Below are 27,548 nucleotides of genomic sequence, written 5' to 3' on the forward strand. Positions count from 1 at the left end.
TACAAATATAATAGGAGGTTTGCCTATGCCTTTGGATTGGTAAACCGAAGCGAGAAACAAACACACACCTGCGGACTAGTGGGCAGACAAGCTTTAAGTGCAGATACAAAGAGATGCTACTTCTTTAAGCGAAAAATTCAGAGCAAAAAAGAGGGAGCTTTTACAGGGGGAGAACTCTGCACAGTTATTTCAATGTTGAAGAATATCACCCTTGGCTTTCTTTTCTCGGCACAGATGTTCATCTGCATCCCATCTGATCCGAATATTCGGCTCTCTTGGCACACATCTCTTTATCTCAACTGTGTGTTCTTCCTCTGGGCCAAACTCCAGTGTCACAGATGTGCAAAGAGAGAGAAAGGAAAGAGAATATAAGGGATGGAAAAGCCTGAGCTCAAATTTATCAACAGGTCCTTATGGGTGCTGTTTATTTCCCTAAACTCCCACCTGTGCTCGTGCAAGTCTGATAGACCAATCTGGCCACAAATCTCCTCTCTGTGAAAGAATTCTTTTTCAAGAACTAATGCCTTACGGAAATAAGTCTTAAAAAAAAAAAAAAAGTTGAACACAGGATAAACCAACCGCAAGTCCTTTATTTATTTACTTAGTTTGTGTAGAAAGGGGGAACATAATTCAAAATACCCTTTGCCTTGAAGTAAACTTAAAAACTGATAAAACCAACAGAATCTTACTTTTTATACCACATCTTGTCTCTAACTCTGGGCAGCATCAAAGAACCATTGGCTATTCTTCTGTCCTAGCGGATGCATAGACTCTGGGGAGAAGCCTTTTAGTTAAGGTTCATACATTTTTCACTTTTTCAATCTCTCAATTCCCCAGTGAAAATCTCCAAATAGCCTAATTTTTTTTTAAACCCTGGGTTTCCTCAATGCATTAATTTGTGCTGTAGTATATTGTATTTTGTCCATGGACAAACATTTTATCATGGTTTCCACTTCTTATTCTCTATGATAAGACTTGGCAATTTTTTTCCCCTGTAAAGTGCCAGATACCATCTCTCACAATTCAGCTCTGCAATTGCAACACAAAAGCCACCATAGACAGTATGCAAATGAATAGGTGTGGCTCCGTTCCAATAAAACTACACAAACCGTTGGCAGGCCGGATTTGGCTCACAGGCCATAGTCTGATGATCCTTGCTGTACCCCATTGTGGGTTTCTCAGGAGAGTGTATTTCCCTTGTGACTGTTTCCACCAAATGACATTTTTCTTCAATCTGAAGAAATCCTTTTCACATCTGTAAAAAGTTGAAAGCAATTAATTCTCCTCTATTGTTTGGCTGGGATTCTCTTAATTTCATCATCATTTTTTGAAGGATATTTTCACTGAATACACAATTCCAGGTCAACATCTTCCCTCACCACTTGAAAGACACAATTTGATTGTTTTCTAGCATCTGTTAACATCAATGAGCAATCAGTCGATTTCATATAATAAAATCAAATTTCCCCAGCTGTAATCTTTCTTTTCCTTTGGCAGAGTTTAAATTTCTCCTTTTCTTAGCTTTGAGCAGTACGATTGTGATACACCAAGGTATGGTTTTTTTGGTATTTATTCTACTTGGTTTACCTTGAACTCCTTGGATATGTAACTTGATTTTTCCCCCTGAGAATAGGTAATGTCTTCAAAAAATATTTTCTTTTTCTTAAGATTTTTTAAAAATATATTTTTATTCATGAGAGACACATAGAGAGAGGCAGAGACATAGGCAGAGGGAGAAGCAGGCTCCCTGTAGGGAGCCTGATGTGGGACTTGATCCCAGGACCCCAGGATCATGCCCTGAGCTGAAGGCAGAACCTCAACCACTGAGCCACCCAGGTTCCCCTCCAAAAATATTTTCTGCCCTCCCTTTTTCCCCTTCCTATATTGGTCTCCAATCACCTATATTAAACCAGTTTCTATTTTTGCACAGGCCACTGAGTCTCTGTTCATTTTTTTTCAACCTTGGTTTTTTCAAATGTTTTTAAACTTTCCCTCTTTTTGTTTTTTGGAGGTTGTCTTTTTATTTTATTTTATTTTATTTTAAATTCAATTTGCCAACATGCAGTATAACACCCAGTGCTCATCCCATCAAGTGCCCTCTTCAGTGCCTGTCACCTAACTACCCCCTACCCCCACTCACCTCCCCTTCCACAACCCTTTATTTGTTTCCCAGAGTTAGGAGTCTCTCATGGTTTGTTTTCCTCCCTAATTTTTTCCCAAAAAGAAATAAAAGGCATTCAAATGCAAAGAAGAAGTCAAACTCTCCATCTTCGCAGATGACATGATACTGTATATAGAAAACCCAAAAGACTCCACCCCAAGATTGCTAGAACTCATACAGCAATTCAGCAATGTGGCAGGATACAGAATCAATGCAAAGAAATCAGTGGCATTTCTATACACTAACAATGAGACTGAAGAAAGAGAAATTAAGGAATCAATTCCATTTACAATTACACCCAAAACCATAAGATACGTAGGAATAAACCTAATCAAAGAGGTAAAGGATCTGTACCCTAAAAACTACAGAACACTTCTGAAAGAAATTGAGGAAGATGTAAAAATATGGGAAAACATTCCATGCTCACGTAATGGAAGAATAAATATTGTGAAAATGTCTATGCTACCCAGGGCAATTTACATGTTCAATGCAATCCCTATCAAAATACCATGGACTTTCCTCACAGAGTTGAAATAAATAATCTTAAGATTTGTGTGGAATCAGAAAAGACCCCGAATAGCCAGAAGAATATTGAAAAAGAAAACCAGAGCTGGGGGCATCACAAGGCCAGATTTCAGGTTGTACTACAAAGCTGTGGTCATCAAGACAGTGTGATACTGGCACAAGAAGGACACATGGATCAATGGAACAGAATAGAGAATCCAGAAATGGGCCCTCAACTCTTTGGTCCACTTATACTTGACAAAGCAGGAAAGAATATCCAATATTTTTTTAAGATGTATTTATTTATTTGAAAGAGAGAGTGAGACAGCAAGCAGGAACAGGAGGGGCAGAGGGAGATGGAGAGAGAATCTCAAGCAGCCTCCAAGCTGAGCATGGAGCCCGACTTAGGGTTCGATATCACGATACTGAGATCATGACCTGAGCTGAAACCAAGAACCTGATGCTTCACCGCCTGTGCCACCCAGGTGCCCCACAGTTCTAGTAGTTTTTATTATAGTCTGCACATTATGGCGATATGTTATAAAGCGTCTGTATTATGCCATCTTTCTTAAAATAATGGGGTGTTTTTTGGTTTTGTTTTTATTTTTGTTTTCAGTTTTGTTTTTTTCCTGACAGGCAGTTAAGCTACTGGCAGATCCTATTATTCCTGTGAGGCTTGATTGTTTTATTATTTCTGAGAACACCGAGATTTCAGTTTTCAATTGAGCCCTAGGGCATGGCCTTTATTCTAAAAGACAGTCTTTATCACTAAGCTGTGACTTTTCTAGGCTCTTACCTGAATGCTTGAGCTTCGCAGAGACATTTCTCCAGTTTTCCTGGGCCAAAATTCCATTTCCACTGTTGAAAAACCTTTGGTGTCACCGTTTCTCTCTCATCTCTGCAGGAAGCAATTTCTGCTGTACCTCACAGTTACTTGCCCTGCATCAGCACAAATTCTCTCAGTGGAGCTCCCTTGATAAATCCTCGTGTAGATCTGGACCTGCCTCTCGATGCAACTCCTTAATTTCCAGGATCTGTTCTGCAAATTCACATTGCTGCAGCAGCCTGAAACTCCCTGTCTTTATCTCTCAACTCAAAGACATTTCTCCTCTCCCTGGCCTCCACTTTGCTCTGCCATGAAGTCTGAACATATGTCCCCAGGCAAAACACCAGGGAATGTGTTTACCTTCTCTTGGGGTAGTTCCCTGAACTACCGATTGCCCAATGCTGGACCACATTGCATTTCTTTAGAATACTTGTTTACATCAGGAGGACAAATCACAGACAAACATGGATGGGAATTTAGTATCCAATTTTAAACTAATATTTATCATAGGACAGCTGCCACTATGCAAAATAAGTGCCCAGATATTTTAAAGAGCAAATATAAATTACAAAGCAGTTATGGTGAAGTGAGAAAGCTTACCAGTTGTTTAATCAATCAATCAATAAATCAATCTTTCCTAAGAGTTTGATGACTGTTCATGAGCAAGTTGAGTGATGAGAACTTGTAGTAAGTGCATTGTTTTCATGTCTGCAAAAGGAGCCTCATATCTACCTGCCCCATCTGCTAAGTATGTTTTTAGGACATGAGCTGGCATAGTTCAGATAGACATGAGTTTAATTCCCCATGTGATTGATCTCTTACAGTTGTGAGAACTTAAATGAGTTACTTATCCTCTGTGAATCTGAAATTGGGATGGTAGTAACTGCCTCATACCAGTTTTAAAGAATTGAATAAGATAATTTATATAAATTCCCTTAGCATATTAATTGACATATGGTAAATACTCAAGAAAATTTTTTTCAAGAATATGTTAACTAATAATTATATTGGTAATGGTTGTTAATAGTAACACATAGCAGTGTATAACCAGACAAAGTGAAAAATTGAAGGTTATTAACATTGCATTACATAATCATGAGACTAGTCTCTTGTGTTTGAAAAGATGGCTGGAGATAAATTTTTTAATGACCCTGCTTTGATTCAATTCTGGTTAACTGAATATATACAATTACACAATAAGCTATCCAAAAAAAAAAAAAAATGCTTTTTGGATACTATTTACACAGGCAAAATGAAGAGGGAAAAAGTCAATGAGTGGAATCACCATAAACAATCAATATGAACCAGCCAGGAAAAGAAAGATTTTATCAAAATATTCTATTTCAAAAATAGTTTTTCTTACGTTTTGTCATTTTTTAAGTTTGTTTGTTTATTTTATCTGCTTTAAAGAGGTAATGCTTCAGCTTAAACCATTCTCTTTAGCTTTCATGTGGAAACACAGAAATTGAAGAAAAAATAAAAACATTTGGGATCCATTAATATGTCCTATCAGTCCATTTGAAATTTTTCCAGCTGTCATGTTGTTATTCTAATAACTTCCTGTGCTTAGTCTCTTTCTTTACAAATCTCAATTCTAATTAAAGCGGAACTTTATTACTGAGAATTCCTGAATTACAGGGGAATGCTGAATTTTATCATAAGAGGGAAACACTGAAGGTTGCATAAACAAGTAAAAAATCACCATGTAATGGAATATGTATGAGGCATTATGAATATATGAATATATACTTTGGTGATCCCTTTTAAAATGTGATTTCTGTTTAGGTCTTATTGAGGACACATTTAGTGCTACATAATAGTTAACTGAGACATGTTCTACATTTTTGAGGATTAAATATTAAGAAAAAACCAATTAAGATTCACTGTGAAAATGCTAAGTTACATATTAAATAAGCAGAATAAATATTAAAACACAGGATTTGTACAAATTTCTCTAGAGAAGTACTCAGGTCACAAAATGGTCAGTCTGGAGATTTTGCCAACATCAAGCTAATACTGTACAAAAATGAAAGACTGTGAAAGTATGTCTTTCAAAGTATGTCTGGAAGTATATGGTAGTTCCTTGGGCTTCAGTAATCAATCTAAGTGTTAAGACTTTAAAATCAAATAATGCACTTTTTATTAATTTACTTTTTTAATGTCTCGGTGCTCTCTTTGTAGACAAACCATTTCTTTTTAAAATAATCTCATCAAGAATGCTGTTTTTGTTTTGTTTTGTTTTTGTTTTTGTTTTTTTCCCAAGCAATGTCCTTGTTTTTGTCAGAGATCCAATTCAGTAAAAAGCATTATCAAGGTTTCCGGAAAGTATGAATATATATCATGTATTAAGTCAGGATGGAATCTCATTGCCAGCTTTTATTTACAAGTTTGCTGAGAGAAGAACGAGTTGAAGTTTTACATCATTAATAAGAACTGAAGATGCTTTATGCTGCATTCACTGAATTGTAAATGTATTGCCATGCTAAATTACGGCAACGGTATTACTATTTCTTATCATCTGACCTCATATTGTGAAAGCACTAATTTTGGAAATTCTCAAAATAGTTTTGTGGGGCAGACATTAAGTTCAATTTCCTCATTTGCAACATGCAGAATAAAAGAATTTATTCATGCCACTAGAGACAACATATGCAGCAAATCACTCTGTCTTTGGATTCCAGATCTTCGTTCTCCTCCTCTATGTTTGTGTTTAGCGTGGCCATTATTTCTTTTGTATGATACCCAGCACTTAGCAAAGGGCTAATTATACAGTAGATTCTTAGGAAATATGTGTTCCTTGATACACTTCTTTTGATACAAATAGAAAGGTTTTGAAACATAGATTTAATTAACTGAGAGTGAACACGTATTATTCATCAGGTTTCAATAACAAAAACAAATTGAATGTGGAGTTTTGTGTACAGGTGAAGAGATAAACACATAAGAAATGTACAATGTGTGAGAAATGTGCTTGGATAGACAAGCAAAGGGTACTTTGACACTGCAGAGTAGGGATGCTTAATTAGCAAAGCCTCCCATTATATATTATTAATGAGTTTTGTTTATATACACATAAATGAATTATACTTAGCAAAAGAGAGAGAGAGAGAGAGAGAGAGAGAGAGAAATACACAGTCATGTTTATAAAGACCATCAATGGACAGTGAGACTAGGAGTGATTTTTATTTTGTCAACATATCTGAGGGTCTCTATTTGTGAAAGTCTGTATAGACTGTTTAAAAACCCAGGAGCAGGTGAAGCAAAACAAGGTTAATCAGAAGAAAAAGATGTGATGATGAAGTTGCAGAACTAAAGTGATCAAAAATAGTAAAATAAAAAAAGAAAAGAAGACAGAAAACTGAAGGGATTCAGTACACACCACCCTCAAATATGCTGCATGAGTCCAACTACACGACATTTGGAAAAGGAGAAACGATGGAGATGGTAAAAAGATCAGTGGTTGTCAAGGCTTCAGATGGGGGAATAAATAGAGCACAAGGACTTTTAGGGCAGTGAAAATATTCTGTATGACATCATAGTGATGGATGCATGTCACTATGCATTTGTCCAAATCCACAAAATGTACAACAACAAGAGTGGACTGTAATGTAAGCTATGGACTCTGGGGGATGTTGATGGGTCACCATAGGTTCATCAACTGTAACAAATGTACTACTCTAGCAGGGGAGGTTGATAACAGGAGATGCTATTCACAGGTGGGGACAAGGGCTTCTGTCAGATTTCTGGGGAAATCTTCATACCTTCCCCTCAATCTGGCTGTGAACCTAAAGCTGCTCTAAAAATAAATAAATAAAATAAACATCAAACAAACGAAAACACACCATATAACATTTAGCATAAGAGTTTGTAAAGAAATATCTTCTCAAAAGAGCTTGCTTAGTCTTCCCAAAGGCTTTTCTCGTATTTCCTTTAAAAAGAGAAACATTTCCAATCGGACTCTGCTTTTGTAATGATTACGTCATTCAAGTTGTCTACGGAAATGGGAAGCCTTCCTAAAACTCTCAGACTACAAATGCCAAACTTGGATTTCAAATTCATAAATCCTCAGGTGTTTGGGAAATCATCAAAGAACAAAACTAACCCTGGAGTTTCAGGATTAGACAAAGTAGTTAGTGAATAAATTGAATAATAAGAAAATTTTCTTATACCTCATAGAAATCCCTATTAAAAATTCCTCAGAGATACCTACTATTTAATCATGTCATATTCTTTAATGGATTTATGCAATCAGGTGACCAATAGAAGCCATGAAAACTTAATATCCATTTGCGTATTTATTCATTGATTCAACAAACATATACTAAGCTTATTTGTTTTTAAGGGAAAAGGAAAAACTGATGGAGAAAAGAGATAATATTAAAATAAAGAAAGGGATAAGCACTAGTAGAAAATTATTACAAAACTGAAGTGAACATATGTCTCTGGAAAAATTAGAATGGAATGAAACCAGAGGAGTTAACGAAGGATTTACACCAGAGAAATAGATCATTCTCTACTAAAATACAAAATCATTTTTGTTTAAAAATGAAAGAAAACAAGAAGGTAAATATGCATATTCGCATGTTTTTATCAGACTTATTGGTACTTCAAAAAATCCGTAACACAAAAGTCTACTATATAGAAACTTATTAAGAAGTAGAAGACCCAGGCAAACAAAGAGGCAGAACAGTATTTTGTCATAAGGTCAAAGGGGTGTTGAGAAGTCAGGTGTAATTTTATGATGATCAAATTACAGCATTTGAGGGGAAATGGGCAAGTGAATCTTGTGGCCTAATTTAGAATCTAACTTAAAATGAGTTAACTGTTCAAAAAATGTTAATAAGGAACCTAGATGAATTTTTTTAAAAAGTCAATGAAAACAAAAACTTCAAGTAAGTCCCAAGGGAGGAGGCAAAGATCAAACAACATAACAGGTAAACCAGTGACCAGAAGAATGCAAAGAATGAAATCAAAAGAGTAAGACAAGAAGGAAGCCATTTTGTACAATAGAAAATATTAAAAGATGATAGATGTTCATTGGGTTATATGAGGAAGAGGCTGGTTAAGGTTGGAATATATTATCTTGAAATTATTGAAAATAATCTTCATAAATGTCAAAGCTGATATCAATAAATATCAAGGGATAATAATATATATATATATTTCTGTCAACTCCATTTTTGCCCAATCTTCACATCAGTCTTATATTGTAGACACTGACATTATTAAGGTTACCTGCATTTCAGAGATGAGGGGACCTGAGCACAGAGTGTTAATGGTTAATTGCTGAAATTTCTAAAGTTATTAAGTGACACAGCTAGGACTTTCAACTCCAAAACCTCCAAAACTTACGCTATCCTCTCAGCAAACACTTCCTACTCCATCTGTCCCAAGGAAAAATTCTATTATCTTCCATCCCAGTGACAATCACAACTAAAATTGTATGCACGCCCTTTCTCTCTTGTATTGTACATTACTTAATTACATTACATGCATCATATAAAGTGTCCTGCTTTGTAGGTATAGCTCCGTATTAGCAAGGTATTCCTAACATTTCCCGATATCAGTGTTCTTCATCAAAAGGGACCTCTATACTACTAATTGTAGAAAATGTATTGCAAGCAAGTATGTTACTGGCTAGGACAGGTTAATTTGATCGTAGAGAAATCTCCAAGAAATTATTTACCTCCACGGAATTTAACTATTACATAGATGAAAAGCAGAAAGAAGCATTCAGCACTGAAATAGAAATGTCTAAGTCACAGTTAAATACATAAGAACTTTCATAGAACAAATCAAATAGATGCTAGCTCCCATCCCTATGACAAATTTCTCAACTATTCCGTTGCCCTGGGTCCCATTATTGCTGTATCTCTCAGCATGATCAATAGTAGAATGAGTTTAAACGGAATTGGGTAAACTGTATGCAATTATATTGGAAAATTAGTTCCAAACCATTTGATGAAAACTCCCATTTTAGTAACAAACAAAATCATAGGTTAAAATTCCTAACTATAGAACATAGGAGGGCAATATGTTGTTTCCTGCTGTGTGCTGAAAAGAACCACTTTTTTGTACTAAAAAAAAAAAAAAAAATAGAAGTAGCTAAGCTCTAGGTTCACACATGTGGGGATCCATCCTTACCAGGTCTATGATTTAAATTAGTAATAGCCCTGTAATAATAATAATAATTGTATCTGTCTAATGTTTATTTTGTGTACTGACTGTGAGTCAGGCCCTGAACTCCGCTCTCCAAACGCCCGGTCCCTTGGTATGCATGGTTTTCGATTTTCATAATAGTTGAAAGAAACACATATTATTTTCGTTTTTTTTAATTAATTAATTTATTTATTCATGAGAGACACAGGCAAAGACATAGAGGGAGAAGCAGGCTCCCTGTGGGGAGACTGATATGGGATTCTATCCCAGGACCCCAGGATCACGCCTTGAGCCGAAGGTAGATGCTCAACCACTGAGCCACCCAGGTGCCCCACTACTTTCAGTTTTAAAGCAAAGAAACACAAAAATAGAACCTACAAAATGAATCAGACTTAAATTGAGTAAGTTAGTTGCGCTGACAGTCAAATCCATCAAGACTTAAATTTTGGACTTTCATCATCCATTTTATTTTCTCCTCACCTATTATGGAGTTTAGAATACTGACATATTAGAAATAGCCCCTCCAAGAAATGTGGCCGGGGATGGTCCATCCACCTTGCCATCATTCTTCCAAATTCAATCTAGTCAAAAAATCTTAAAAGCCCTAGGGAGAAGCACTACATAAGAGGGGTCACGATTCAAATGAAAGAATACTGGTTTCATCCTGTGCTCAGCAGCTTGAGATTTGATAATTTGGTGTACAATAAGCCAGTTGCATATATCCTTGCAAAATTAATGGTGCATGCATGTCATATGTGGATGCATTTGTATGTGTGTGTGTCGAGCAGGGCAAGGGTCTTCTTTTTCTTCTTCCTCTTCTTTTCCTCCCCTCCTTTCTTTTCCTCTTTATTTTCTCCAGGCAGGAGTTTGATGCCAAGCCTATTTACAAAGTTCAACGTTGGGGTCATGAGAATTTTGCTGCACACAACTGAGAGTTTTATGTTCCTGAGACTCAACAGAGCTTTTATGCTCTTCCTTCTCTTTCTTTGCTGTCGTGTATCTTAACCTCTTCTTCTTGACCTGCCCCAACTGTTATTCAGAATCAGATAGTGAAGTGTGGACGCGGACAGCTAGACATTCAGCTTATTACCTGAGAGTTACTGCGGAAACGCATTTGACAATATTTTGGTGAGTTTTTGCCGCAATGGGATCTATCCAGCTGGTTAGACCACAGTCTTCCTTTGAGCAAGCTTGATCTCCAGAAAGAAATAAGATTAGGGATTTTGGAGTGGCATAGTTCATATATATACACCAGTAAGTTTGTGATTTCAATCGATGACCTTAAAAATAAATTTATAAAGAAAGCCCCCTGAAGGGAATGCTCTTTATAGGACCAGAATCTAGAAAAAGGCTTTCTTCACTGGAGATCAAAAATAGTCCATGTCACAATTTCTAGCTGTGGGTGCACTGTACCCTCAGGAATTAATGACTTCAGAGCCAACTTGCTTTCAGTTGTAAAAACAAGAAAAAAGAGCACCCGGGTGGTTCAGTCTAGTTAAGCTTCTGCCTTCTGCTCTGGTCATGATCCCAGGACACTGGGGTGGAGCCCTGCATTGGGTTCCCTGCTCCACAGGGAATGTGTTTCTCCCTCTCCCTTTGCTGCTCCTCCTGCTTGTGCTCTCTTGCTCTCTCTGTCAGATAAAATCTTAAAAACAAATAAATAAAAACATCAAAAAAGATTTCAAAAATATTTTTAAAAAGAAGAAAAAATATAAGCAATTTTCAATGTACAAAGAAGCTGTGTTGAATTTGTTTTTATGTCAGCTTTTTGGAAACTGAAACACATTTTTCTCCATGGAACCAATGATATATATTGTAGTTAGGTTCTTTAAAAAAAAAAAAAAAGATTTTATTTATTTATTCATGAGAGACACACACAGAGAGAGAGAGAGAGAGAGAGAGAGAGAGAGGCAAAGACACAGGCAGAGGGAGAAGCAGGCTCCATGAAGGGAGCCTGATGCAGGACTCTATCCTGGGTCTCCAGGACCACACCCTGGGCTGAAGGGGGTGTTAAACTGTGGAGCCACTGGGGCTGCCCTGTGGTTAGGTTCTTAAGTTGGTCAACAAAAAGTCTATTTAAGTAATAATATATTTGAAATATAGTGTTAATGGCACTCACCTTAGGTCCAGGTGTTGGTGGCCAAGGGCCAGAGAGAACTGGATGGAGGAACATAGGAAAATAGATTCCCCCCTCCCTTTAAAGATCTGATATCAAATCATCTGTAGATATTGCAAAAAGGCATTTAGTGGTAGCTTTTTCTTTTAAAAACAGAACACGTTTGTGTGTTTTGGAGTTTTGAAAAAGAATAAAACTTAGCATCACCATAAAATCACACACAAGAAGTAACCACTACTAGGATGCATTGAATAAGTGCAGAGGCTGGTTGCAAACAAAATACATGGTATGAATTATTTGTCTGTCTACCTATGAAAATCTCTAAAAATACATAAATACGATTTTTATTTGTGCAGACTATTTTCTGCTAAAATAGTCGTTCGGAATACCTAAATGCTTTTGTTGGGATAAATGCTTCAAATTGTTCTTGCTGGGCCAGAGTATCTGCAATGCAAGCCCTTGATGGGTATTGCCATTGACCCTTGAGAAAGGTGGCTCTATTTTATGTTTTCATCAGAAGTATGTGCAAGTAGCTGTGCTAAAATTTTGAAATAAGTTTTTGTCTTTGGCGTCATTTCATTTTCCTTCCTGTGCTCTTTCTAAACCCATCCCTGTTGGTTGCTCTTTCTGGGTTTCTTCCACACCAAAGACGGTGGTACCTTGTGCACTGTAAACTTCTCTAGAAACACAGAATTACTCATCCTATTGCATTATTACTTGGAAAGCGTTCTTATCCTATTGCATTATTACACAGAAAGTGCTCTTTATCCAAATTGCCACCAGGTCTCCAAAAATTGCATGGATGCATCCGTGAAAAGCTTCCCAGTGAGTGCATCTGCAGAACTGGAAAAGGTTGGTTTTAGGAATGAACGGCACATCCTAAGGAGCAAGTATTTTCTACGGCGTGCCATCATTCAAGGTATATGAAAAGCCCAGTGTCAAAAGAAACGCTAAAATACTGGATTTCTGAATACATGGAGGCTGGAGATGATGAATTACACTTATTAAATCATTAACAAGAGCCTAAGAAATAGCTACATATTTTGACTTAGATGAGCCCATTTCTAAGATGTAATCAAAGGTCTGATGATAGATTTAAGTAAAAGGAGTTCATCTAGGGTTGTTTAAATACAGAAAAATAGGGACACCTGGGTGGCTCAGTTGGGTAAGTGTTTACCTTTGGCTCAGGTCATGATCCCTGGGTCCCTGGAGCTAGCTGTGCTGGGCTCCCTGCTCAGTGGGGAGTGTGCTTCTCTCTCTCTCCCTCTGCCCCTCCTCCTGCTTGTGCTCTCTCTCACTATCTCTCTTTCTCTCTCTCAAACAAATAAAATCTTTTTAAAAAAAAATAAAATAAACAGAAAAATATTAGATACAAATGTCAATCATAACACATTCATGTGAAGGAATGAATAAACACTCTTAACATACCACATGTGAGAGATGTTAATGGTATACAGGATGATGGTAATACAGTTAGATTATAAAAGTTAAAATCCTGGGTGCCTGGGGGGCTCAGTTGGTGGAGCATCTGCCTTCAGCTCAGGTCAGGATCTCAGGGTCCTGGGATCCCGTGTCTAGCCTGCTTCTCCTTCTCCCTCTGCCCCTATCCCTGTGCGTTCTTGAGCTCTCTCTCTCTCTCTCTCAATCAAATAAAAAAATAAAATCTTTTCAAAAAAGTTTGAATCCTCATAAATTTGTTAAAATTGGATTCCTGGGTCGATCAATCAATCAAGCTGCAGATACTAGTCATTTTGATATTGATCATAAATGGCAATTTCAACTTTCTTTTCCATACCTTGCTGCAGGATGAATTTGCACAGCTCTCAGAGCCTGAGTTGGGAAGTTTGTTTTAATAATGAGCTCTTACAGTCAAAAGTCAATAATAAACTCTCTGAGCCTGTATTTATGAATTTTTGTCAGTGGCAAACAAGCTGCGGAAAAACACACATGCAAATTAGAGTCCCCAGATCCTTAAAGAAACAACGGCCCTATTTTTGCCCCTGCCACTTCTCATCTTCAATAGTACAGGTGCTGGGTTCTTTTTCCCATCTCTATGGCCCAGAATAAAAAATAAATAAATAAAGACACACAGTCTCCTTGTCATTGCCATGCTCAGCAACAAGCATTTCAACTGGGGTTTATGAGGCAATAAATTATTGTTCCCTGTCCTGGCAAGTAGCTTTTCTGAAAGGCCACATCCGGTCTTTGGGGCACTAGCTTTTATTATGCATTTCATATTGAAACAAAGGTCAAATTAATTGACCTTATCTATGTGAAAAACCAGCTGGTTGCCTAGAGAAATAAAATCTTTTACAGAGACTTTGGGAACAAGTAAACAACAGGAAAACCCAATCCAATGGCAGCTGGAATCTGCAATTAGAAATAGAATAAATTTGGAGGAATTTAATTTTTAAACGATCAGTTAAGAATCAACAATTACATTTTCTCCAAGGAACAATAGAGCCAATGAGACTCCAAATGTTATCTGCACCTACACAAAATGTTTCCCAAATTTCTTCACGAATATTCACGTTGAGGGAGGGACACAGAAAAGTTGCAAGCCTTCCATTCTGTGGACAAATGTTGCAACCCTTTCTACATGGTTAACTAAATCATTCAACATTCCAAAGAAATCACTTTTCCATCTGAAAGAATCAAAGTCGGAATATAGTTTTATTTTCCCAAAAGAAATACAAAATAGATACTTTATGCCCTCTGAATCTCCCGTAATTATATGTACCCACCCAAAGACTGAAAATTTTAATGCAGAGACCAAATAGAATAGAAGAGGAGGCTGAGTTATTTTTCTAAAGCATCTGTTCTTCCATTTTTTCATCTGGTAAATGGGATGATAATTCTTCCATCTCATCACGTTAGGGAAAAATCAAAACAGAAAATGTAAATAAATATCTCAGCACTTAGTGTCTGGCAATGCACAATAAACATGTTAACCTTCAGTGTTGCTTTTAAAAAAGTCCAATAATGATTCAGAACCACAAAATGCAATTGTCCCCACTTGTAATACACACACAAAAAAAATCTTAGGTCTCCAATTTCTTAGTTTATTGCTTTTCTCCTTTCTTTCTTAGTTTAGATATGCAAACACAGCCCTTGACACGGTTTTGTGTGAAAAATGATTTAGAGTGCTGTGCTAGTGGACAGGCATTATGAGACCATAGATAGTTGTGACTCTCCTATGTGAATTTGACTCACATGTGAATTTAACAAGTGTGCAAAGAAATAAGGGATTGGTGAGACCTGAGAGACGTACGTTCCCCATGTCTCCAATTTTAATTGCCAGCAAACTTATGACTCTTTGCCATGCAAAATAAGTATTTTGAATTTATCATATGCAAACAAAATGGGGACATTGGATTTGATGGATGAGATTTTCCTGCTGTCACAAAGCCCACATCGGGTGGAGGCCTGCTGTATCATCCAGTATGGAAAAGATTAAGCCAGAGAAGGCACATCTGCATGGTGGGACGCTGAAAAAGTTAATGGCTGTGAAAAAGGGTTTGAACTTCTAGCTGAGGTCAGAAGCAGGGTGATTTAGTGACTTTAGTAAACAGACTCGCAATGAGGTAAAATGAAATTTGGTTTCATTTTGGTCAGTACCTAGAGAAAGAACATCAATAAAGTTTTCAGTGCTCAAAGGTAAGTTCAAGGCCTGCTTGGAAAGGGAATGACTTGCAAAAATCAGTTCATTGTTCTAGTCGATCGTAATTGTATCTTTTTTATTTCACCCAACTCAGGATGTAATTTTAGAAATGAGACACAGAGATAATGTGAATCAGTCAAATTACAAAGAATTCCAAAAAAAAAAAAAAAAAAGAAAGAAAGAAAGAACAAAAGAAACAAAAGAAAAAAAGAAAAAGAAAGAAGAAAGGAGAGATAAGTGACCCTGGACATTTGAACATAAAGGTTGGACTGAATCTTCCGGAACCAGAAGAACTGACTCTTACCTCTTCCTTAAATTCATAGGTAAGGCAAATGCTAATCAATATGCGAGGCTGATTTAACATAACAACACCATGTTCCTGAATATGCTTTTTAAAATTCCTGGTGTTTGCTTGTGAGGTGATATCTGAGGTTAGAGGGAAATAAATTCAAAATGAAAGAACAGGTCAGAAGTCAGTAGAACAAAGCTACTGATTTTGGAGCTGGGTGTGGAGAAAAGAGGGACAGAGACAATGAGATGCCTCTGCAAAGAATTTTCTTTCCATTTCTCTAAAGATGTAATAACCAAAAATGATCTCTACTTAGTAGAAAGGACTGATGGCACGTCTCCAGAAATCCGTGTACAGACAAGGGCATGGACACAACCTCACAGGAAATATATTACTGGATCTTGGGCCATCAGGTAGATCCATTGGCTTATCAGATTTTTGGAGGGATGTGAGATTCAGACACAGTTGCTGGTATTTCACAGGCATTCATAGGAGTCTTGGAGGAGTGATCCTATGTCCTTTGCTGCATAAGAAGGCCAGTTTGGGGACGGAAGGCTGATCAGATTCCTGTAGCCTCCACGTCTCCAAGCTTCCTGGTGGAAAGCAAGAACGTGCGTGAGCTGCTTTGACTCCAAGTACCCCAGGAACCGCCAGTGAACCTGAAAGCCCCCACATCTGGCTACAGCTTGCCCTTGTTTGCTTTACATTCTGCACACAGACGACCACCCTGGCTGTGAATTCAGGGATGGCCCAGCCTTCTTGACGCATGGCCAGGGGAGGTGGGGAATCTGTAAACTCACCTGGTCCGAGGGTGAGGCCCACCACATTTTTTTTTAACCCGCCTTTGTTTTTGTTAGTGTTAGTCCTTTGGAAAAGGGTTTCTGCAGCAGCGAGCACACATTCATCATCCTTTCTCCTTTGCTTATTCCTTCTCCATCAGGTATAAACTGTGTCCTGGCCAAGAACTGGTCAGTGCATTACAGGGACGTTCCCAAACACATAACCCTACAGAACAGAAACTTCTGGGTAAGATGCCTCCAGTAACAACCCACTTTCTGCAGATTTTGTTTAGCTGTGTGGCCATTCAGATGGTTTCTTTTCCAAAATTATCTTCTATCTAGAAGAAAAAATTAAATACAAGAGCAAACTCTCAAGGAGCATAGACGTGATGAAGTCCAACGTGTTGCACTTAAAAATCAATGTTTGGGAATAAGACAAGCAGAGATTATATAAGAGAACGGCAACCTGAATGCTCTGGGAGTTAATAGACAACAGAACAAGCTGCTCTTTTGTATTTTCAGAAATTCATTAGTTTTTTTTTTTTAATGGTGTATATACAAAACTGAAACGGAATCAGTCAAGAAACAGTTCTTAAAAAAAATCAAACAATGCAATCTTTAACCTTTGTTTCTTTTCTTTCAAAACAAAAATAGGACTGTTTTTGTGGGAATTCAGATTCCAGGGACACAGCATCAGGGAAAGTAGTTGAACAGTGAAAAATTATATTGAAACATTTGTCTGTCCCCACACTGGACATATTTCTGGGCACAAATGACAGGATGAAATGCTATTTTCTCATTTATTTGTTTGTTATAGGTGCCTTTAAGTATATCGTCAAGTAACTAAAATTTTCTGCTATATTAAGAAAACCCAAACAAAAACAGTACAACAAAAACAATCTAGATTCACACTTTTTTCCTTTTATATGTTAAATATGTAAAATATAATGTGTGCAGGAAAAATCTAGATTATGTCTAGGAATCACACACCACTGCATCTGTTGCCACCCTCCTGGCCTCTCATTCATTCTTCTCCTCGCTGAAGGGTCAGTAGGATTGTCTCCTCTCCCTTGTTGGGGAGGTTGCCCCATAGAAGCCCATTGATCTGCCTCCTACCCACAGAGTAAGGCTTCGCAGAATTTTTCCAGAGCATATATTACATCTTATCTTTCTCAATCATAAGTGTCCAGAAGTCATTGTCTAGGTTTTTTATTATTTTTTTTTAAGATTTTATTATTCATTCATAAGAGACCCAGAGAGAGAGGCAGAGACACAGGCAGAGGGAGAAGCAGGCTCTGTGCAGGGAGCCTGATGCAGGACTCGATCTCAGGACCCCAGGATCACAACCTGAGCCGAAGACAGATGCTCAACCACTGAGCCACCCAGGTGTCCTTATCCAAGTGTTTTTCTTTTCTTTTCTATTCTTTTCTTTTCTTTTCTTTTCTTTTCTTTTTTCTTTTCTTTTCTTTCTTTTTCTTTTCTTTTTTTTCTTTTCTTTCTTTTTTCTTTCTTTTTTTTTTTTTTTTTACCAAAAATGCTGTCTTATAATTGTCTAACGGTTGGGAGAACTTGATTCACAGAGTTGTCTACATTTCTGAGGAACAGCTTTCTAACTACACACTTAAGTCTGCAGATATTATAGGACTGGCTCTATTAAGCCTAATCCCTGAAAATTCCACTTATGGGAACTGCTGCTCCAAATAACCTGGATAAAGATTAAATAGATGGATATGGACATAAAGCAAAGGAGAGTATAATGGGGGAATGTGGTGGTTGGACATCACTAACAAGGAAACGAAATGCATCTTTTTGAAATGCGCACCATTGCCATGGCTGTGGTTGGCAGTGTATGTGGGAAGTGTTGCTCAGACATTGTCTAAATTTCAACTGCAGAAAATATATGTGCAAATAAAGAAAAGTAATTAGACCCTATTGCTAGAGACAAATAGTGTTGTATGTTTAGCACTAAATGTTCAATGTTTCAACTGTGGATGGTAGATTTTCTCTATTTAAAAGAGGCAAATTGGGATCCCTGGGTGGCGCAGCGGTTTGGCGCCTGCCTTTGGCCCAGGGCGCCATCCTGGAGACCCGGGATCGAATCCCACGTCAGGCTCCCGGTGCATGGAGCCTGCTTCTCCCTCTGCCTGTGTCTCTGCCTCTCTCTCACTGTGTGCCTATCATAAATAAATAAAAAATTAAAAAAAATAAAAAATAAAAAATAAAAGAGGCAAATTGAACACCAATAAAAAATAAATTTATTATTGAAAAAAAAAAAGAGCCAGTAGAGGGCACCTGGGTGGCTCAGTGGTTGAGCTTCTGGCTTCGGCTCAGGTCGTGATTCCGGGGTCCTGGGATCGAGTCCTGCATCAGGTTCTCCTGCAGGGAGCCTGCTTCTCCCTCTGCCTATGTCTCTGCCTTTCTCTCTGTGTCTCTCATGAATGAATAAATAAAATCCTTAAAAGAAAAATAAAAGAGCCAGTATCGATATGGATTTTCCTGACAACTGGGACAGGAATAAATTCTCAGATTTCTAGCATCTTTTAATTTGAAAAGCAGGTAAAGATGTATTTTACACACGACACATATCTAAAGAGCTTTATAACTTTTGTGATAACTCCAGAAAATGGACAGCTCATTATTTGTGTATTTCAGTACCATCAGCATCTAACATAATGTGGTCCGTGGCAGTGAGTCCATAAATATTAATTTGTCAAATTATGGCTGAATCACTAGGTTTCCCTTTGTGCCGACTTATGTCTCATATAATCTTTCTGAAAACAGTCCTGGTTGCCTCTCCTACCTGTATCAATCTTTAGGGAGAAAGTTTACACAGAGAACAGAGAATTTGATTGGCCCAGTATCCAAGTCATAACAAATATCTGATTGCTCAAACTAACAAATGAAATTAATGAATTGGAAACCTCAAAGTCAGCTTTTTTTTTTTTTCCTCTTGGAGATAGGAATCTATTCTTAATTCCTCTTTTTGGGTTTTAGAGATCGCCTTCCTAGTGACACCTTGCATTGGCCAATAGCAGAAAGTGCTTTTATTTCCTGAACGATTCAAGGTGTAAAAAGAAAGTGGCAGGAAGAATGCAGATTGGTCCTGTAAATGGTAGCATCCAGTCTAAATGGTTTGTCTGTACTTAAACACATCACCCATACTGAGGCACTGAAGCATCGTGCTGATGGTTTTAGACTTCCGTGCCTTGGTAGGTTCAGACATTGCATGCTACACTTACGTCTGGGGAAAGATAGATGTCTGTTAATTCTCCAGATGTGCTATCGGTCCAACTACACTTAGATTCATGTCTGGAAATGTTTAAAATAAATGGCTGGATTTTTTTTTCCACTTTATTTCTGGATATCTTAGTATCCTGGATTCCTGTCCACAGCCAGTTTGTATCTTTCTTGATCTTCATCACCATACTAGGAATTCTCCCTCCGACTATCTATATAATAATGACATATCATAGCATTTTTCAAAGGTCGTTTGTTTTCAAAGGGTTGGGTTGGATTTTTTTTTTTTTTTTTTTTAACTTCGGATGGAAGAGTGGATTTTTACTGATGTGCTGATACTTCCACCTAGTGGCCACAGTGGAGGGTACAACTGTCTTCTGTTGGACAACTACAAATACATTCCAGGATCTTCTATAATTCAATCAGTTGGGAAATATTTCTGGAGTTCTTTCCATTCACTACACGAAACAAACAGAACATAATGAATAAAACTGTCTCGCTTTAGAAGTAAAGATAAGATAATGAATTTAAAAATATTCCAATATGCTTACTGAAATGCATGGTTACCTACTGAATTTTTAATAAGCATATTTTTAGAACGATTGTATATTTACAGCACAGCTGCAAAGATAATACAAGGGTTCCTGTATCCACTTCATTCAGCTCCTCCTTATGCTAACATCTTACTTTTTTCATGGTGCTTCTGTCAAAACCAAGAAATTGACTTTGGTACCTTATTATTAACGATTAGTAGTGTCTTCAGACCTCATTTGGATTCCACCCGGTTTTCTACTTATGTTCCTTTTCTGTTCCAGAGTCCAATTCAGGATACTACATCACATTTCATTTTATGTATCCTTGATCTCTTCTGGTTGGTTCTTTTTAATATATCAAATTATTGTACTCTACTGCAATTATTTGGGTAGCAATAAAAAGAACAAAAAGAGAGTACAATATGTGTATCTGTGAGTGAATTAACTATTATATTCCAAAGAGATTATCTTCAAGGTTTGAAAGATGTTAAGAATTGGGGAAATGACAATGTTTGGAAGAACAGAATGAGAATGTGCTGACTCCTTTTCAAAATAAGAATCTGGGAACAACATTTTCTTTGTTCGTTTCTGGTTGGCCTTTGAGCTCTTCTCACAAGGGACCAGTGCTACCCTGAGCTGGTAGGTGACCAAGCTGCTACTTAATGGAAAAAAAAACAATAATTGGAAGAAGCAGCAACAAATACCACATTTAAGAAGATCAGAAGAGGGAGCTTCATGGTTAAAAAAATATCAATTTCCTTTCAGAACCCAGATGTACATCTGTATCTAGCGAGTGTAGACTGCCTTAGCCCACAGTGACTTACAACTCTCCAGGTCATCACAGTCTACACCACTTGATTGGCAAATAATAACTTCTAATCTGAAGTTATACTGATGCTATAGTATAACTTTTATATTTAACTCACAAATACTATTTGTGGGACTCTCCACCCAACCACTTTGTAATCACTCATAATAAAGAATAATGTATTTTACTTTGATCCTGTTATGTGCTTCACGTAAATATAAACTGGAAGACAAAAATCATCTACTCACCCATTCACTCATTCATTCGTCCCACAAATATTCAATGTCTATCACAGGCAAGTCATCCCTCTAGTTGCTAGATAGGCAGAGAAAAATAACAACATCCCTGATTTTATGAAACATCACAGACTCTGAGTTGGAAATAAAAATTTCCTGATTGGCCATGAGAGTAAGCATCTCTCTACTTTTCTCTTCTGCATTACTTTTTCTCTTTTGCAATCCACTTGTTCTGTTGCTACTTTCTACGACCAAGCTCAAGAGTCTTATAAAAGGCTGCTACAGGATCAAATGGAAGAGCCAAAAGCATGCAGCTATAAGATAAATAAGCTGAGTGCCTCTGGTTGTATCAGAGCTCAATTTCTAAATTATGTGAGACTTTTTAAGAAAGACTCCAGTGGTAAGGGGATGGCAGTTTGGTAGCAAATGAGCACCTGCTTTTCCAGAAAAAAAAAAAAAAAACTTATTTTAAATGCAAAGAAAACCATTATTAAGTGCTTCAGGTAGAGTCAAGAATATATAAAAATTTAGTTTATGATAAAGATAGCTAAATAAGTAGGGAAAGAAAGAAAAATTTAGTTTATGATAAAGATAGTTAAATAAGTAGGGAAAGAAAGACTCATTCACAAACATTGAGGAAGAAATTTTCTTTCTTTGAGGAAAGAAAAAACAGATTTCTCCTAAATCACAAAACATACTGAAAAAAATTAGATAAATTAAATGGTGTGGAAGGAAGAGGACGCCGTCCAACATTTGAAAAAAAAAAAAACTGAATTCACTCCTTACATTGTAAGATTTTTTTAAAGTAATTTCTACACCCAACATGGGGCTTGAACTCAAGCCCTGAGATCAAGAGTTGAATGTCCCACTGACTGAGCCAGCCAGGCTCCCTGAATTTGTTATTTACTTAAGGAGGCAAAGCTGTGCTTTTTTTAGGCATGGTTTCCCTGATTGCAAGGCAGGAAGCTTATCTTAATAGGGATTTGGAAAGGGTAGAGTTCAAGGCTTTTATAGTCAGGAGGGGATCTATGTCAGCTATGGAAGTATGGGAATGTGCTTCTCCAGGTGGGCTTATTGTTGATTGACTGACTAGCTTTCAGAAATGGTTGTGGTGGCCGTAATGCACCATCTGAGCTTCAAAAATGTGTGGCTTTACCAACTGTCTGGCTTTCAGAAGCATAACCATGGACTAGAATTGTCACCAGTCTTTAAACAGACTCTGCAGATAACATAATGAAGAATGGGCAAAAGATTTGATCAGGCATAGTGTATATATATAGTAAATATATATAGTAAATATATATAGTAAATACATATATATAGTAAATATAGTGTGTGTGTGTGTATATATATATATATAACAAATAAGCATAGGTAGGTAAAAAAGAAAGATGTTTGGTACCATTAGTCCTTAGAGATATGCAGTCTAAAACCACAATGAGAAACCATTACTTGAATTAGGCTACAGTGAAAAAGATTGATCATAGTAAGTGCCGGAAGGCACTGGAATATACTCTTGGTGGGAACGTAACATGGTACCATCTGTTTGGGAAAAAAATTTGATGGTTTATTTAGGAAGTTAAATATACATCTGCCATTCATTCGTGCCATTCTAGTTCTACATTTTTAACAGAGAGAAATGAAAGCATGCGTCCGTACAAAGACTCATACACAAATGGTCATCGCAGCTTTATTCCTAATAGTCAAAAAATGGAAACAACACACACAATGTTTACCAAGAGAGGATGGATTAAAAAAAAATAAGCTATCTCCATATGATTAAATACTAGTCAATGAAAACGAATGAGCTATTGATACACCTAGCAACGTGGATGAATCTTAATAACTTAGGCATGCTGAGTGGAAGACATCAAAAAGGTATATACTTCAACCTTCTATTTTTATCAATTTCTAGGAATACAAACTAATTTTTAGTGACAGAAAGTGGTTGATGTTTACCACATGAGTGGGGGTGGTGGTGGTGGTAGAAATTACCAAAGGGTCTGTCTAGGAATGAGATTCGTGAGTAATATGGTAAATCCATGTTTAACTTTATAATAAGCTGACAAACATTTTGTATTCCCACCAACAATGAATGAAAATATGCCTTAAAATTTTATATAATATATCCTTGTTGGATTTCAGTATTTTCATTTTTCTTTTTTTTTTCTTTCTTAACTGTAGCCATTCTAATAATTGTATAGCAGTATTTGTTGTGGTTTAAATTTACATTTATTTTAAGGCTAATAATGTTGAGCATCTTCTCATATGGTCATTTGCCATCTGTATATTTCCTTTGCTGAGGTGTCTGACTATATTGCTCTCTCTTTTTAACTTAAATTATTTTTATGTTGTTATTTTGTAAGAGACCTTTATATATTTTGGACACAAGTCTTTTATCAGACATGTATAACAGAAAAATATTTCTTCCCATTTTATGGCTCGTTTTCCCATTCCCTTAGCAATTTTCTTTCACAGAGCAAATATTAATGGAGTCTTTAATTTGAATGGAGTCTCATTTACTTTTATAGATTGTGATTTTGGTTTTATATCTTAAGATCTCTTTGCCTAACCAAATGCCACAAACATTTTCTCCAGTGTTTTGTTTGAATTTTTCTATATTTTTGTGTATTAATTAGGTGCATGATCTGTTTTGAATTAATTTTGTATAGGGCATGAAGTATATAGTATATCTCTTAGTCTCTCTCTCTCTCTCTCTCTCTCTCTCTCTCATAGAGGTCTAAACATTACCATCACTATTCAACGTGCTGACTAGGATTGGTGGTGGTGGACTGTGTTGCCATATTTGTGATCTGGGGATAAAAATAACCATTAAGTCTATGCCAGTTGTAGTTTCTTATTATTGTCAATGCTTTCCAGGAACTTAAAGAAACTTCTAGTGAACTAGACGTTGTTATGATAGATAAATGTTGAATTTTGAGTGTCATCTGTTGATTAATTAGGTTGTTTTGGTTGTCACATCTCCTATATACTTGCTGACTTTCTGTCTACTCCTATCATTTGATGGGAGAAGAATGTTAAAGTCTCTGAGGAAATTGATAAGCTTGTCTGGTTTTCTTTTCAGTTCTATTATTTTCCTTTATGCATTCTTGAATACTTTTGTTGGGTAAACATTTAGGATGCCCATGTTTTATTGATGAATTGACCATTTAATCATTATGAAATGTTCTTTTTTTTTCCCTCTGTCATTTTGTTTCTGAATTTGTTTCATATTAATATAGCCACTGCATCTTTATTTTGATTAGCATTTACATGTTATATTGTTGCCATTGTGTTTTGCTCTTAATCCATCCATGTCATTATATTTCAAGTGTGTTTGACAACTCATTGGAAATAATGGTAATGTTTCTCAAATAATGGGGAACAATCCCAAAAATTGGGTTTTGTTAATGTTATTCGGTCTGACAATTTCTGACTTTGAGTCCTTGTCTTTAGGCCATTGGTATTTAATGGGACATTGATATGATTAGACTGGGTCTCACACTTTAAAAAAGTTTCTGTTTATATGTTCTTTTTGTTCTTCTGTATACCCTTTTATTATAGACTATTTAAATATGTTTAGTATTCTATTTTAATCAGTCTATGTATTGGTTTAGGCTCTCTCTACTTGTATTATTAGAAGTAACTCTAGGGGTGATAATACACACATCTAATTTTTCAGTCTGACATTATTATTTTACCAAATCAATTGAAGTTTGGAAATATTACAATCATAGAATGACTTTTACTTTATACAACCCTTATGTCATAGTTGTCATACATATATTACATTTGCAAAACATTGAACATTGTCAAAATTTTTGCTTTCAGTACTCTTCATACTTTGAAAAATATAGGAAGAAAAAAACATAGTGTTTCCTTACTCAGATATTTTTCCTTTCCATGGCTTTTCCTTTATTCTTTTTTTTCTTTTTTTAATTTTTTTTTTTTACGTTTTTATTTATTTATGATAGTCACAGAGAGAGAGAGAGAGGCAGAGACACAGGCAGAGGGAGAAGCAGGCTCCATGTACCGGGAGCCCGACGTGGGACTCGATCCCGGATCTCCAGGATCGCGCCCTGGGCCAAAGGCAGGCGCCAAACCGCTGCGCCACCCAGGGATCCCGGCTTTTCCTTTATTCTTAAATCTCCAACTCTCTCTATGGTATAGTTTTCTTCTAGACTAAATAATAATATTAGCATTTCTTTTGGAGCAACTAATTCTATTATAACTCCTACAACTCAGAATGTTTTAATTCTCCTTCATTCCTGAAGGATATTTTCATTAGATATAAAGTTCTGAGTTGATAGCTACTTTTGCTATTACATTGAAGATGTTTTCTACTGTCACCTGGACTCCACGTCTTCTGCTGAGTCATCTCTAGTCTTTAAATCATGGCCCCCAAATATATATGACACTTTCACATTTTTCTCATCTTTGGTTTTAGATGGTTTGTCATAATATGCCAAGCATGGTTTTCTTTGACTTTTGGTTTCATTTTATTTTTCTGTTGTTATCCAATACCAAGGTTTCTTTGAAGCAAGTTCAAGTAACATGAAGACAGGAAAACAAAGCAAGAAAGCAATGTAGTTTACCCAGAATTTTCTTTCAATTTTTCCCTACCAACTATAATCATTTCATCCCTTCCACTCATTCCATAACTGACTCAAATTATGATTCTTCTCTTCTACTCCATAAATAATACTTTTGCCAATATCTCACATAGTATCTATTTCAATAAATGTAATGGAAACATTTTGGTCCTTATGTTTATGGATCTCTCTGCTGCAGCTTGTAACACATTTGACCACTCCATGCTTCAAGAGAATTATAGGCTTATGGAGCACTACACATTTGATTTCCGGTGCCCCTTCCCCTTTTCTAAACCAGTTTCTCTTCATCTTTTAGTTCCATAAATGCTGCGAGGCCTCATAGTTCTCTCTCAGTCCTTATTTTAATACCATTCACAAGCAATGTAATCAATGTCATGGTTCATCTTTATCCCATAAATGCAACTCACAAATATACATATGTCCAACATGTATTTTTTGCTGAACAACAAACCAGTCTAACCCAACCATCTATTGGCCATCTCTACTTGGATAGCTCTCAAATATCTTGAAGTCAGCATTGCCAAATTTGAATTTGCATTTCCCACCAAGTATGCTCTTCTGCCATTATTTAAAGCACTTTCCAATAAATAATAATATACTGTGCCCAATCAGAAACCAGAAATCTTAGCATGGGTATAAATCTTCGTCTTAACGTGCTCATCTATCGGGTAGCACACCTTGTCAATTCTCCCGCCTAGATACCTCTTAGGTGAGTGGATATGACTCTTTTCTCACAGCTGCCATGTGCTCTAATCCAAATCACCATTGCATATTAGTGCAATGCAATAGTCCCTCTCACATGTTTCCTTGTGTCCACTATTGCTCCCACTCACCAATTCTCAGTGAGGCCAGTTGGCGTGATCTTTGAATATGCCAACTGGACGATGTCATCTTCTTTCCTGAAATAGACAATAGCTCCCTGTTGGCCACAAAAAATAAAATCCAAAACACAGCCTAGAGAGCTGCCTTAATCTCCCCACTGACAACACATCTAATGTGTTAATTTTCTGTTGCTGCCTAAGCAAATTCTCACAAGCTCAGGGACCTACAACAGCCAAAATGTATTCTGCGCATTCTCGTATACTTCTTTAAGTCAGAAATCCAACACAGATCTCACTGAGCTAAAATCAAAAAGTGGAGCTGGGTGTGTTCCTGTCTATAGGCTCTACAGGAGAAGCCATTTCCTTGCGTTTTCTAGCTGCTTGATGCCACCCAAATTCCTTGGATCATGACCTCCTTCATCCATCATCAGAGGCAACAGTGATGCGTCAATTCCTCATAATTTCTTAGACTTTTCCTCCTTCTTTTATCTCATCTGTCTACCTTACTCTTTTCCTCCCTCCCCTACATTTAAGAGCTCACATAATTAGATTGGGATCATTTCTGTATTTGAAGGTCAATGGATTAACGATCTTAATTCCATCTGCAACCTTAATTAGCTTTCACCAGATAAGTGTTCACAAGTTCCAGGATTAGTATATAAATCTCTTGGAGAGTGGACATTATTCTGCCCATCACATCATTACATTACTGTTGCATTTCCTGGTCTACTCACGTCCAATTTCCTTCTGTTTCTTGGGGAAAAGGCTAATTAATGGTGAACGTACGTAGTTCCAAGGTTCACAT

The 27,548-nt window shown here is 36.8% G+C and overlaps 1 long non-coding RNA gene across 1 annotated transcript; it reads right to left on the reverse strand.

Annotated features, from left to right (window-relative positions):
- Positions 1-26,698, reverse strand: LOC140629569 (uncharacterized). Its single transcript, XR_012027425.1, has 3 exons — positions 26,625-26,698; positions 1,110-1,255; positions 1-324 (listed from the first exon to the last, which is right to left on the reverse strand). It is a non-coding gene; the product is annotated as an uncharacterized lncRNA (long non-coding RNA).
- Between the last annotated feature and the right edge of the window lie 850 nt (positions 26,699-27,548).

The sequence above is a fragment of the Canis lupus genome, assembly GCF_048164855.1.
Source record: "Canis lupus baileyi chromosome 16 unlocalized genomic scaffold, mCanLup2.hap1 SUPER_16_unloc_3, whole genome shotgun sequence".
NCBI classification, from domain to species: domain Eukaryota; kingdom Metazoa; phylum Chordata; class Mammalia; order Carnivora; family Canidae; genus Canis; species Canis lupus.